The sequence below is a fragment of the Rhinoderma darwinii genome, chromosome 5 (genome assembly GCF_050947455.1).
Source record: "Rhinoderma darwinii isolate aRhiDar2 chromosome 5, aRhiDar2.hap1, whole genome shotgun sequence".
Classification (NCBI taxonomy): domain Eukaryota; kingdom Metazoa; phylum Chordata; class Amphibia; order Anura; family Rhinodermatidae; genus Rhinoderma; species Rhinoderma darwinii.
The window spans coordinates 254,612,534-254,626,609 of NC_134691.1; the positions used below are offsets into that span (position 1 = coordinate 254,612,534).

General features: G+C 44.6%; 1 protein-coding gene across 6 annotated transcripts in view; it reads right to left on the reverse strand.

Moving 5' to 3' along the window:
• The window catches only part of COA1 (cytochrome c oxidase assembly factor 1), a 149,591-nt gene that overhangs the window by 28,949 nt on the left and 106,566 nt on the right, over positions 1-14,076 (reverse strand). The window contains exon 1 of one of the 6 annotated variants that reach the window (XM_075827061.1): positions 2,397-2,419. The exons of the other annotated variants lie outside the window; for them this stretch is intronic. The gene's annotated coding sequence lies outside the window, so the exon portion shown is untranslated. Of the gene's footprint in view, positions 1-2,396; positions 2,420-14,076 lie in introns of those variants that run through there. 6 annotated transcript variants of the gene reach the window in all.

Consider the following 14,076-nt stretch of genomic DNA (forward strand, 5'->3'; position numbering starts at 1 on the left):
CTAGAGACATAGCAAATTCCACAGACATGATATTAGCAGACGACCCTGAATCCACGAAGGCACTGCCGGTAGCAGACCTACCACCAAAAGAGACCTGAAAGGGAAGCAAGATTTTATTACGTTTCATATTTACGGGCAATACCTGTGCGCCCAAGTGACCTCCCCGATGATCACTTAGGCGCGGAAGTTTTCCGGCTGCTTATTCTTACGCCTAGGACAGGTGTTCACTTGATGCTTGTCATCCCCACAATAGAAGCAGAGACCATTCTTCCTGCGGAACTCTCTACGTTGTTGGGGGGACACGGAGGCCCCGAGTTGCATGGGTACCTCCGAGTCTTCCGTGGAAGAACGAAGCAACGGAACCTCGAGAGGCATCATGGGGGAGTCAGAGGAGAAAACACAAAAACGTTCAAGTTGTCGTTCCCTGAGACGTCGGTCAAGTCATACCGCTAAAGCCATAACCTGGTCTAGGGAGTCAGAAGAGGGATAGCTAACTAGCAGGTCTTTCAGGGCGTTCGACAGACCCAACCTAAACTGGCACCTTAAGGCAGGGTCATTCCACCGAGAAGCTACGCACCACTTCCTAAAGTCAGAGCAATACTCCTCAACAGGTCTCTTACCCTGACGTAAGGTCACCAGCTGACTCTCGGCAAAGGCAGTCCTGTCAGTGTCGTCATAAATAAGTCCGAGAGCAGAAAAGAAAAGATCAACGGAGGAAAGTTCAGGGGCGTCAGGAGCCAAGGAGAAGGCCCATTCTTGGGGCCCTTCCTGGAGCCGGGACATAATTATACCCACCCGCTGGCTCTCAGAACCTGAGGAGTGGGGCTTTAAACGAAAATAGAGCCTACAACTTTCCCGAAAGGAGAGAAAAGTCTTCCGGTCCCCTGAGAACCGGTCAGGCAACTTGAGGTGGGGTTCAAGAGGTGAGGTGAGGTGAGGGGCACTACCATGGTAGCATCAGGCTGGTTCACCCTCTGAGCCAGGGCCTGGACCTGTAGGGAGAGACCCTGCATTTGCTGAACCAGGGTTTCAAGGGGGTCCATAGGAGTGTGAGGGACCAGGGTAGAGTAGGTATATGGGGGTAAGGAAACAGACAAGTGAGCCCTAATCTACCCGCCACTCAGTCCCTGCCTACTTGCAACGACCCGCCCTAGGCGACGGGGTACAACTGGGCGATGGTCCCTACGCTCAATAAGTGCACGACAGACAAGGGTACACAGAAGCAAGGGAACAGGGGCAGTTGCCCACGGCAACACCGTGAGCAACAAGAGTGGTGAACGAGCCGAGTCAAACCAGGAGTGTACGAGGTACCAAACGCAGAGCAGGAGAGTAGTGAACAAGCCAAGTCAAACCAGGAGTGTACGAGGTACCAAACGCAGAGCAGGAGAGTAGTCAGTAAGCCAGGGTCAATATGAAGCAGGGTCAAATGGTTCAAGAAGCTGCAGCAGGGCCAGGAAACAAAACGAGAAGAATCACAAGCGAGGAGGAACTGGAAAGGCAGGTATAAATAGACAGAGGGCGGGCGTTAGCTCAGTCTGGCCAGGCTGTGATAGGCTCTCCCACTCCTAAGCCTGCCATCCTGAGTGGTGGAAGATGGAGTCAGTCTCACAGACATAGAAGCAGGTGCAGACTGATTACCTATGGGCGTGGATACTGAAGCTGTGCCTGGCAGATCCTTAACAATATCTTTTGAGAAAGTGGTATATACCAATAGAAAATGTTCATGGAAATTTGATAGGATTTGGGGGTTGTGGATTTCTTCACATCGGACTCAGGACTCTGTGTTTTCGAAATGTTCCTCTATTGCCGCAATAATGGATGTTTGAATATGTATGTATGTCTGTATGATGCCTCATTGTTTCAAATTTTCTTGTAGGATTTATATGTCTGCTCCACGAGATTTGTCATGTCACGTGATTCTTCTGGATAATTTTTTAGATCTTTTACATGTGTTTTATTAATGTATTACTTAATTATTGTACAAGCTTGCGTTTAATAAAAGTAGTTTAAAAATAAATAAAATAAAATAATTGACGCAAAAAAACTGTGAACTGGGCCTAAAAAATAAAACGATGGGAATGGTCACAGGATAAAAAAAATAAAAAAATATCTGAATGAGCATGTGGCTCAGATGTAAAATCATACAATTTTCCAACCTCAGGTCATTGTAGAAATAGCTGACCCTCAAATTGCAATTTTGGGCCCCCAATCAGGATCAAAATTTGGAAAACATGTTTACAAGTGTATCTGTCTGTCAATCAATATGTCTGTCTGTCAATCTATCCTAACCACATGTATCCAGAAATATGAACCATATACAATCTGATTATTTCACCTGTGACAATTCATGAATATATTTTGGTGCACTTGGCTCAATCACATATTCGTGCACATACCGTTTTCTCTGATACTATTTTTCAAAGTTGGATGATCCTGTTAAAAAAAAACACCAAAAATTTCAAGAAGAAAAATTTCAAGAAATAAGCTACGTGACACAAACTCCTTGCTGCTGCTGCTGCTAATGTTGGTGATACTCCACAATCCACTAACCATCTGTAAATTAAGACTAATAGTGCACAGACAAAAACAAAAAACAAACCCCCACCACATTGTGAACCATACAAAAAAGTCAATGAGAAAGAGGAGCTAATGACATCATGATTAAAGCACTGGCTACTTATATGAATGAGATCAGCAGCGCTCTTACATTGGGCTTAGACCCTGAAGAAGTTAATCTGTTTGAGACTTGTTAGTATTTTCCCGACTTGGAATTGGAAAGAGCGGTACACCGCATGCCCCATTATTACGGCATTTTCTTACAAAGAGGCTTCCTGTGTAGTGATACATTCAAGAACACACATTATCTATTTTAGCCTCTGATCATGTGCACAACCATTCGTTAAGCTGAATGCCCTCCGGCACTAAACAACTGTAGCCAGTTGTTATAAGTGGGTACAGGAGGCAATGCAATAAGCAAGCACATGGAATTCTGAATTATGGCACAGGGGCAGCCATGTGAACAACTTTTCTGTAACTGACTCCAAATGGGTTTTCTGGTTTTATGTAAATAAAGCTTAAAGAGGCTCTGTCACCAGATTTTGCAACCCCTATCTGCTATTGCAGCAGATAGGCGCTGCAATGTAGATTACAGTAACGTTTTTATTTTTAAAAAACGAGCATTTTTGGCCAAGTTATGACCATTTTTGTAGTTATGCAAATGAGGCTTGCAAAAGTCCAAGTGGGTGTGTTTAAAAGTAAAAGTCCAAGTGGGCGTGTATTATGTGCGTACATCGGGGCGTTTTTAATACTTTTACTAGCGGGGCGCTCTGAAGAGAAGTATCATCCACTTCTCTTCAGAACGCCCACCTTCTGGCAGTGCAGATCTATGACGTCACTCACAGGTCCTGCATCGTGTCGACCACATCGGCACCAGAGGCTACAGTTGATTCTGCAGCAGCATCAGCGTTTGCAGGTAAGTAGCTACATCGACTTACCTGCAAACGCCGATGCTGCTGCAGAATCAACTGTAGCCTCTGGTGCCGACACGATGCAGGACCTGTGAGTGACGTCACAGATCTGCACTGTCAGAAGCTGGGCGTTCTGAAGAGAAGTGGATGATACTTCTCTTCAGAGCGCCCAGCTAGTAAAAGTATTAAAAACGCCCCGATGTACGCACATAATACACGCCCACTTGGACTTTTACTTTTAAACACACCCACTTGGACTTTTGCAAGCCTCATTTGCATAACTACAAGAATGGTCATAACTTGGCCAAAAATGCTCGTTTTTTAAAAATAAAAACGTTACTGTAATCTACATTGCAGCGCCTATCTGCTGCAATAGCAGATAGGGGTTGCAAAATCTGGTGACAGAGCCTCTTTAATGCTTGAGTAATGAAAAGTTCTGCAGCTTCTAATATGCTGTGTGTTTCAATTCCTCACCATTTTCAAGAACTGTACCTTGCTGCGGTTGAATGGAAACATTTTGTTTGCACACCCAGAGGCCTGTACAGACCTAATATTTCTCACAACTGAGAGTTTGTTACAGTGGTAGTCTAGGAAATCCTCATTCTTTGAGCTAAACAGTCCGAGCTGATACATTTTAGCAACACTGATATATTGAAAAAGATTTGAGATGTTGGTGTAATAATAGTTTAATCTAGACTGATACACCGAAGAATAGAACCGAAAGTTTCTATTCACCGACAGTAAAAAAATAATTTTTAAATATGGTTAGAGATTGCAACATAAAGTATAATAAAATGCACAGTACTGCCCTTTGAGGAGAAAACAAGACATATCACTGCTACGGAAGACTGAACAGACATCGTATCGCATCCAGCCGCTGCAGATTCGGATAAACGTCCTGGCACGGCTGGAGGCGATGTCTGTTCAGCCTCCCTTCGCTCCGGTGAAGGACCTGCGGGAGGAAGTCACGTCATAGCGTGATTTCACGAGATCACGCTGGGCTGTGAACAGGACCAGCCCTAGGATAGCTGGTGTCCTGTGCGAAATGATCTTTCGGTGCCTCACCCCCTTTAGTGCCCCCATACAGTATAATAATAATATAATATATTACAACCCCTTCAAGGACACAGTATTTTGTCCTCTAATTGTGCCCACAGTATTATGCCACCTGTAGTACCCCTACACAGTATAATGTCCGCTTAGTGGCCCCCACACAGTATAGTGCCCCCCTGTAGATTTTGCCATATAACCTCCCTGTAGACAGTGCCATAATCTCCCACCTCCTTTTTGTAGATCATGCCATACAGCCCCCCCCACCTCCCCCTTGTAGACAGTGCCATACAGTCCCCCACCTCCCCCTTGTAGACCGTGCCCCCAAACAAAAATATTTTTTTTTTACTCACCTAGGCTCTGTTCCCATGACGAACTGAGCTGCTCCACGACGGGATTCTGTAGCCTAGTACAGAGTTTCCCAACCTTTTCGGACTTGAGGCAGCACTGGAAAAATAACATTTCCTCAGGGCACCCCTACCAAAAATTGTTTCGAGAAAGACAGAAAATGGCTAAGAACAAGCACTACACTCGTAGGGTATGTTCACACGCGTTTTTTGTAAGGCAAAAAAAATCTGCCTCAAAATTCCTTCAGCAACGGACAGCGTTGTTTGACCTTTTTTTTGTGTTTTTTCTTAAGCTGTTGAAGCAAAGGCAAAAGATGAAGGAAAAAAAAGCTCCAAACGAGCGCCGCAGGTATTTTCTGCCTCCCATTAATTTCAATTGGAGGACAGAGGCCGAAACCAATTGAAGACCATCAGCCCCCCACTCACAGTAAAATGACCATCAGCCCACCACTCACAGATTCCCCCTGTAGGTAGCGCCACACAGCCCCTTGTGGGTAGCGCCACACAGCCTCCTTGTGGGTAGTGCCACACAGCCCCCTTGTGGGTAGCGCCACACAGCCCCCTTGTGGGTAGCGCCACACAGCCCCCTTGAGGGTAGCGCCACACAGCCCCCCTGTGGGTAGCGCCACACAGCCCCCCTGTGGGTAGCGCCACACAGCCCCATTGTAGGTAGCGCCACACAGCCCCCTGCAGGGAGTGCCACACAGCTCCCTGATAGGGAGTGCCGCACAGCCCCCTGCTATGGAGTGCCGCACAGCCCCCTGCTATGGAGTGCCGCACAGCCCCTGCTATGGAGTGCCGCACAGCCCCCTGGTAGGGAGTGCCGCACAGACCCCTGGTACGAAGTGCCGCACAGATCCCTGGTAGGGAGTGCCACACAGACCCCTGGCAGGGAGTGCCGCACAGACCCCTGGTAGGGAGTGCCACACAGCCCCCTGGTAGGGAGTGCCACACCGCCCCCTGGTTGGTAGTGCCTCACAGCCCCCTGGTTGGTAGTGCCCCACAGCCCCCTGGTTGGTAGTGCCACACAGCCCACAGCCCCCTGGTAGGTAGTGCCACACTGCCCACAGTCCCCTTGTAGATAGTGCAAGGACTACGAAATGACCCTGATAGCTGGCGGGCAATAGACATTCAAAAAAGGACAATTGTGCAGGAGCACACAAAATACCCAGCTTTCCCAGCTACCAAATAAATGTGTGCAAATAAACTCAGATATAACTTTTATTTAGTCTAGCTGAAGGATTAATCCTTATTGGAAAGCTGGGTATTTTGTGTGCTCCTGCACAGTTGTCCTTTTTTGTAGGTAGTGCCACACAGCCCACAGCCCCCTTGTAGATAGCAACCCCCCCTTCCAGTATAGATAGCGCCACTGTAGCTCCCTGAATGGGCGGAATCACCGTGTGGCTGGGGATTCCACTCCTGGAGCCCTCCTTAATGTCTCTGTCCATATATGGACAGTGACATCTGGGGAAACTCCTGAAGCGGAATCCCCGTCCACAGCGTTGCCGACCCTGTGACCGTCGATTCCACTCCAGGAGAAGCTCCTGTCGTCTGTGTCCATGACGTCATTGGCATCTCCTGGAGTGGAATCCCCGGTCATAGCGTCTGCAACGCTATGACCGGGGATTCCGCTTCAGGAGTTTCCCCTGATGTCACTGTCCATATATGGACAGAGACATCAAGCGGCGCTCCAGGGGCGGAATCCCCGGCCACATGGGGATTCTGCTCCTTCAGGGAGCTACAGTGGCGCTACAAGACAGCAGAGCAGGGAGATACCTCCTTGCTCTGCGATAGTGCCGTCGCTACTGCTATAGCAGCCACAGCGGCTGCTAGCGGCGCCACCGCCCTCATGCTCGGTGTCGCCGCTAGCAGCCGCTATAGCTGCTACAGCCGTATCAACGGACACTAAGTGAAGAAGCGCACGGGTGGAAAGCGACTGCCTAAGGCCGGCCCTGGGTGCAGTTAGCAAGTGGCAGCTGACCCGCTGGTAGTTGCAACGGCACGGGGATACACACACCCGCTGGCGACCCTCTTGCAGTGTGGCGGCTGGCGCCCTGTGCGACCGCACTGGTCGAACGTATCTAAGGCCGGCCATGGCTGTGAATGAAGCTGGGCTGGAATGAAGAGAAGTGTATGACACGGATTGGGCAGCGTCATACAATTTTGTATACAACACCCACTTGGTGAATAGGAAAAAAATGCCCAATTTTGCAGAAATCGAAAAATTTTCATAGCTTGCTCAATAATAAAGGTTTTTAAAAACAAAACAAAACAGTAGTTATCTACATCAAAGCGTTTTTAGATTAGGTAGGCGATAGGCAAGTTATAAGCTGGTGACGGAACCTCTTTAATATTACACATTAAACATCAAAGAAGAGTCCACCCAAAATATATTTATAAATAATTAAAACAAGAATCCATAAATACTATAGCAATAAATAAACCTGTAATGCAGTAACAAATGGAGTCCCGTTAGAAATGCCCATGGCCAAAGGTACTGTAGGACAACCATGATGGTTAGTTTCCATCTCAAGTCTATGGACAGCGCAACGCTTCCATGAGGTTTGAGGAAAATATCTATTCACAGATCCCTCTTCATTAGATCCCCATGCTGCCATAACAATGGCACCCCGCAATCACGTGGCAGAGGTGGGTGTTGGAGTGACAGAGGGGGTTCTCCTCTTTTTAACAGCTTTCATGTCACGGTCGCTATTGACATAGCATCTGAGTGATTAAATAGCTGGGATCTGAGATATCTCTGATCCCGATCATTACAGTAAAGCTTTGGCTATAATATACAGTTGCCACCCGCTAAGTATGGAGCGAGCTCAGCCTGTGAATCTGCACCATACTCTCCCCCTACTGACTATGACTTACAGTTACAGTGAAGGAAATAAGTATTTGATCCCTTGCTGATTTTGTAAGTTTGCCCACTGTCAAAGACATGAACAGTCTAGAATTTTTAGGCTAGGTTAATTTTACCAGTGAGAGATAGATTATATTAAAAAAAACCCTGAAAATCACAGAGTCAAAATTATATATATTTATTTGCATTGTGCACAGAGAAATAAGTATTTGATCCCCTACCAACCATTAAGAGTTCAGCCTCCTCCAGACCAGTTACACGCTCCAAATCAACTTGGTGCCTGCATTAAAGACAGCTGTCTTAAATGGTCATCTGTATAAAAGACTCCTGTCCACAGACTCAATTAATCAGTCTGACTCTAACCTCTACAACATGGGCAAGACCAAAGAGCTTTCTAAGGATGTCAGGGACAAGATCATAGACCTGCACAAGGCTGGAATGGGCTACAAAAAGGACTCCATAGAAAATGGAAGACATACAAAATGACTGTCAATCGACATCGATCTGGGGCTCCATGCAAAATCTCACCTCGTGGGGTATCCTTGATCCTAAAGGAAGGTGAGAGCTCAGCCGAAAACTACACGGGGGGAACTTGTTAATGATCTCAAGGCAGCTGGGACCACAGTCACCAAGAAAACCATTGGTAACACATTACGCCGTAATAGATTAAAATCTTGCAGTGCCCGCAAGGTCCCCCTGCTCAAGAAGGCACATGTACAGGCCCGTCTGAAGTTTGCAAATGAACATCTGGATGATTCTGAGAGTGATTGGGAGAAGGTGCTGTGGTCAGATGAGACTAAAATTTAGCTCTTTGGCATTATCGCAACTCGCCGTGTTTGGAGGAAGAGAAATGCTGCCTATGACCCAAAGAACACCGTCCCCACTGTCAAGCATGGAGCTGGAAACATTATGTTTTGGGGGTGTTTCTCTGCTAAGGGCACAGGACTACTTCACCGCATCAATGGGAGAATGGATGGAGTCATGTACCGTCAAATCCTGAGTGACAACCTCCTTCCCTCCACCAGGACATTAAAAATGGCTCGTGGCTGGGTCTTCCAGCACGACAATGACCCGAAACATACAGCCAATGCAACAAAGGAGTGGCTCAAAAAGAAGCACATTAAGGTCATGGAGTGGCCAAGCCAGTCTCCAGACCTTAATCCCATCGAAAACTTATGGAGGGAGCTGAAGATCCGAGTTGCCAAGCGACAGCCTCGAAACCTTAATGACTTACAGATGATCTGCAAAGAGGAGTGGGCCAAAATTCCATCTAACATGTGTGCAAACCTCATCATCAACTACAAAAAACGTCTGACTGCTGTGCTTGCCAACAAGGGTTTTGCCACCAAGTATTAAGTCTTGTTTGCCAAAGGGATCAAATACTTATTTCTCTGTGCACAATGCAAATAAATATATATAATTTTGACAATGTGATTTTCTTTTTTTTTTTTTTTTATATAATCTATCGCTCACTGGTAAAATTAACCTAGCCTAAAAATTCTAGACTGTTCAAGTCTTTGAAAGTGGGCAAACTTACAAAATCAGCAAGGGATCAAATACTTATTTCCTTCACTGTATGTCAAATGTCGGTAAGGGGTTAATGTAGAATTTTGATCCAGGGATCTGTCCAACTGCTACTAGGGATCAAGAAGGAATTGTATCCACTTTATGGCAAATTGGATCTTTGCCATTAAGGGGTGTTTTTTTGTCTTCCGCTGTATTTACTGGGGTTTGTAAGAATAAAATGTTGAACTTTAAGACTTAGCATTATCTGTGCATAGTTACATAGTTATTTTGTTGAAAAAAGGCCTAAGTATTAATATTTTTGTGGCCTAAGCGTGCGGAGTTCATCTTTGTCAACCAGTATACAATAAGAATTGTAAGTATAAAAAGTTACACTCAATGGCTTAGGTCTTTTTTTTAACCCACTAACTACGCAACTTTCTCTCCCTATTAGGCTTACGTCTACATTTAAACTAAAGAAAACCACAAAATCCAAAAAGTGTTGGAGGTTTTCTGATCTATCCTGTGCCATTCTTTCAATGGCACATAATCCCCCAAGTTGGATTAAAGAGGACATGTCACAATTTTATTAATGCCCTTTATCATAACTAATCTAATAGGCACTATGTTGCTGATAATTTTGTGTACATTTTTTTTCAAAAACATTTATTATTTGCAAAGTTATGAGCATTTTTCTAAATATGCTGCTTTGGCTATACTTGCCAAATGGAAGGTGACTCTTTCTTTTCACTCTGGGCGGTGTAATGTTTTCTGTATGACGCTGTCCAATCCCGACTGTATTTTCAACCGCGATCCCGCTGCCATATGAAAGATTATAATCCCATCTTTCATATGCCACCGGAACCGCTGTTCTAAGTGGTCCACAGATGGAGATACGGCTATTTGAGGTGATCCCGTCAGAGGCTGTGACTAGCTCTACCTCAGGAGAATCGCTGGTGTTGACACCCACTTGTCTAGTATAGGCTCATTTGCATATTTAGAAAAAAGCTCAATTCTTTTTAAACAATAAATATTTTGGGACACAGTTTTCACTAGAATTATCAGTGTGACAGCGCCTATTAGATTAGCTAGGAGATCGGGTATTACTAAACTAGTGACAGATCTTCTTTAAACAAGAAATGGATCCATTTGAGCAATAATTTTTCAAAAAGTACTACCTCTATAGGGCCACTATATATCAGTTCTTCTGCCCAATCTGACATCGGGCATAGAGACGCAGCTGGGCGATACTGTTGCTGAGGCAACTATACAATGCATGAAGAGTACAATGAGCTTGTTTAAGAGATTGATTCAAATCATTAAGAATAAGGTAGGTCAAATATTGACAAAAGTTCAGGTGATGGATATCAAGTCTTGGTTATGGATATCCTCTACATGATTCTCTTAGAAAACCGGAGAAGAATAGACTTTTATTGCTTGGATATCTGAGCCTTGTAGACTACTAGTTTGACAAAAAAAAAAAAAAAGGAGGAATGGTTTACCAAACATGTGTAGGGTGTGTCATGAACATCTCTAGCTTTATCTCATAAAATATGGGTCACACGGTTACCATACCAGGCATTTGTACAAATTCCCAAAACATTTTACTAGGATTTGCTACGGTGATTATATTTAAGAGCAGATGATTAATAACGCAACAGCAATAGTGACAATGAATAAATTCTTCCTTATTTAGATAACAGAACAGACATGTAATTATCATTTCTGGATAAATTGACAGGGAAAATGCACAGACAAACAAATCTTCATAGATAACAAGTATTTGCAATGTCTAGGGAGCATCACCTATGACTTAGTCTATTTTGTCTATACTGTATTGGGGATTATTGTATTAATCACTTCTTATTTTCTATTTGCATAACATGCAGAAAGGGTGTAAAACACAAAGGTTAATTTGTTGTATGATGACATTTCCAATGAGTGAAAGTTGGGTATATTCATTGAAATATGTAAAAACGAACTACATAATAGCATTAGTGTTCATTTTAGAAATGCAATTTGTTTGGATGTAATGATCAAAATTGGTTGCCTCTGAGTATGTTACTTACAAGTTAGTGGAGATAATGTGAAGAGGGAAGTGTTTTCTACCCTATAACATAATGCTTTGTCAAAACGACCCACACTGTCCGTGGTGGAGTAAAGGTGGTACCCCTATGGGCACTGGCTACGGGTATCAGCGTGTGATAAAAATTTCAGTTGTTCTTCAGTTTCCCTCATATAGAAAAATTATGAAAATGAATAATCCTAGCCAGGCAGAAGTTCCGCTCAGTCTAGGAGTTGCTTAAATTCAAAGCTTTACTGAATTCAAACATATTTTTCAGCTGGAATTATACGTTAAAAGAGGTATTCTGACTAGAGACAACTATGGCACATCCACAGGACAAGCCATAAATGTATGATAGGGGGTTAGATCCCACACATGCTTGTCTGTTTCACGAACACATAGTTCGGCAGGGCAGCCAGGTCTTCTTTTTATCACCTCCTGGTCTACCAATAGGTGGTGGTGCCACCTTTAGATATTTAGAGTTTATACTGCGGAATAATCATTTAACTTGGTTTAATTAGCCCCATTGTCTGTAGGAAAAGGGATGGTAGCTCACACTGCAGTTAAAGGAACAGTGTCACGAAAAAACATTTTTTAACATCAGTTTGATTTTAGTCTTTTATTAAAAACTTTTATATTTATTTGTGTGTTTGTGTTTTACTTTTTTTTATTTTTACACTTTTTCTTCCCTATGGGGGCTGCCATTTTTTACTCCATTTCTGTATGTGTCGATTAACGACACATACAGACATGGAATACGGCAGCTACAGTCCCATAGGGACTGCGAACGGGGCCCGTTCCATCCACTTCAATGTACGCCGTCTGTGTGGGAACGGCGCATGCGCCGCTCCCACACAGTCCAAGTTGAACTGAGCGCCGTCCGGCACCATTTTCCTGTAGACCGGAAGTCGCGGCCGGACAGTAAGATTACTACTTCCGGTTGCGGCTTCCGGACTTGTGCACTTGGAGCAGCGGCAGCAGACGGAGCGGACGGACCGGAGGGAGCGGCGGCGGCAGGAGCAGGTAAGTGATTTCTATGTATGTTCGTGTTTCAGTGTGTGTTTACTAGTGTATGTAAACCTACTACACTGTGTGTTAGCTAAAAAAATGGCGACACACAGTGTAGGAGGTTTGACCGTTCAATCCCCTCGTTTCTCCCGGCACTAGCCAGGATAAAGGAGGGGGGATTCTGAGAGCTCACTAGAGCGAGGGATTTTTTTCCAATTTTGCAGCATAAAGCAATGTGGTTGCTTTACCACATGCAATGCTGCAATTTTGGGAATTGCTCCATCTAGTGACCAGTGCTGGGAAATATTATAAATTAGAATCTAATTTATAATATTTCCTGACTCGTGAAAAAAATAAAAATTAGAACAATGTTTAATCACCTACACACTAATTGTTTAACAAAATAAATACATTTTTTGCTAACAACACATTCCCTTTAAAGGGACACTAAAGAGGACCTGTTAGCACTGACTGGACAGTGTCAGATTGTGTAGTGACACACCCGATCGCAAGGGGAAATGGTAACAACCAGTTCCTAATTTTTTCCTACATTACCTGGAAGAATAACAGAGAATTGGCACAACTTAAAATACTAAGAAAAGATGCTCCAGAATTGTTATTTTCCCCTAAACCCCGTTCTACCTCTTTGTGTTGTGGCTGAAGCTTGTGATTTCCGATCATGAAGAAGAAAACAGCATAGCTTGCTGAGATACGCTGTTTCTGTGAGTCCCATAGAACTAAATAGTAGTTACGGAAACAGCGCAGCTCAGCAAGCTACGCTGTTTTCTTCTTCATGGAAATCAGCCGGAACACAGAGAGGTAAAACGGGGTTTAGGGGGCCCCGTTCTGGAGATAGGTGCGGGTCCCAGAGGTCCCTCTGGGACCTGCATCCATCTGACATTTATGACATATCCTGTGGATATGTCATAAATGTCCCTGATGCCCAAGCCCCGGATCCCTGTCTGATGGGTCCTGCATCTAAGCCTACCACATAGTAGGCTTAGATACAGGGCCCTAGAAGACAGTAATCTTATACTGTATAAGATTACTGTCTGCTGGGGTCCTGTATGCAAGCCTACCTTGTGGTAGGCTTAGATACAGGGTCTAACAGACAGTGTCACACATGGACCCTGCATCTAAGCCTACCTTGTTGTAGGTTAGGCTATATGACCATGCATGATACGGTGTGATGGGTCCTGTATCTAAACTTACCACATAGTAGGCTTAGATACAGGGCCCCAGCATACTATAATCTTATACTGTATAAGATTACGGTCTGCTGGAGTCCTGTATCTAAGCCTACCTTGTGTCACACATGGACCTTGTATCTAAGCCTACCACATGGCGCCATTGAAATCAATGGGTTTTTTGAACGCACAGCACAAAGACGAGAATCACGCTCGTCTGAATGAGCCCTAAGTCTATCAAATGTGATACTGTCTGCTGGGCCATGTATCTAAGCCTATCATGTATGATATTGTCTGCTGGGGCCATATATCTAAGCCTAACGTGTTATATTGAGATAATGCATCCAATTCTATCCAGCAGAGTAGCTATGGGAACCATAGTCTTATATATATGCAATCTCCAATATGTATTTTTCGGGGGGGGGGGGTGTGGATATATGTCTCGGTGCCATCATCGTCGGATCTCAGCTGTATCTTGCAGCTGACATCCGACTGTAACGGCGGGGACCGAAATTAGCTTCGATCCCCGCCATTAACCCCTTAAATGCAGCGCTCAAACGCGATCGCTGCACTTAAGGTGTTT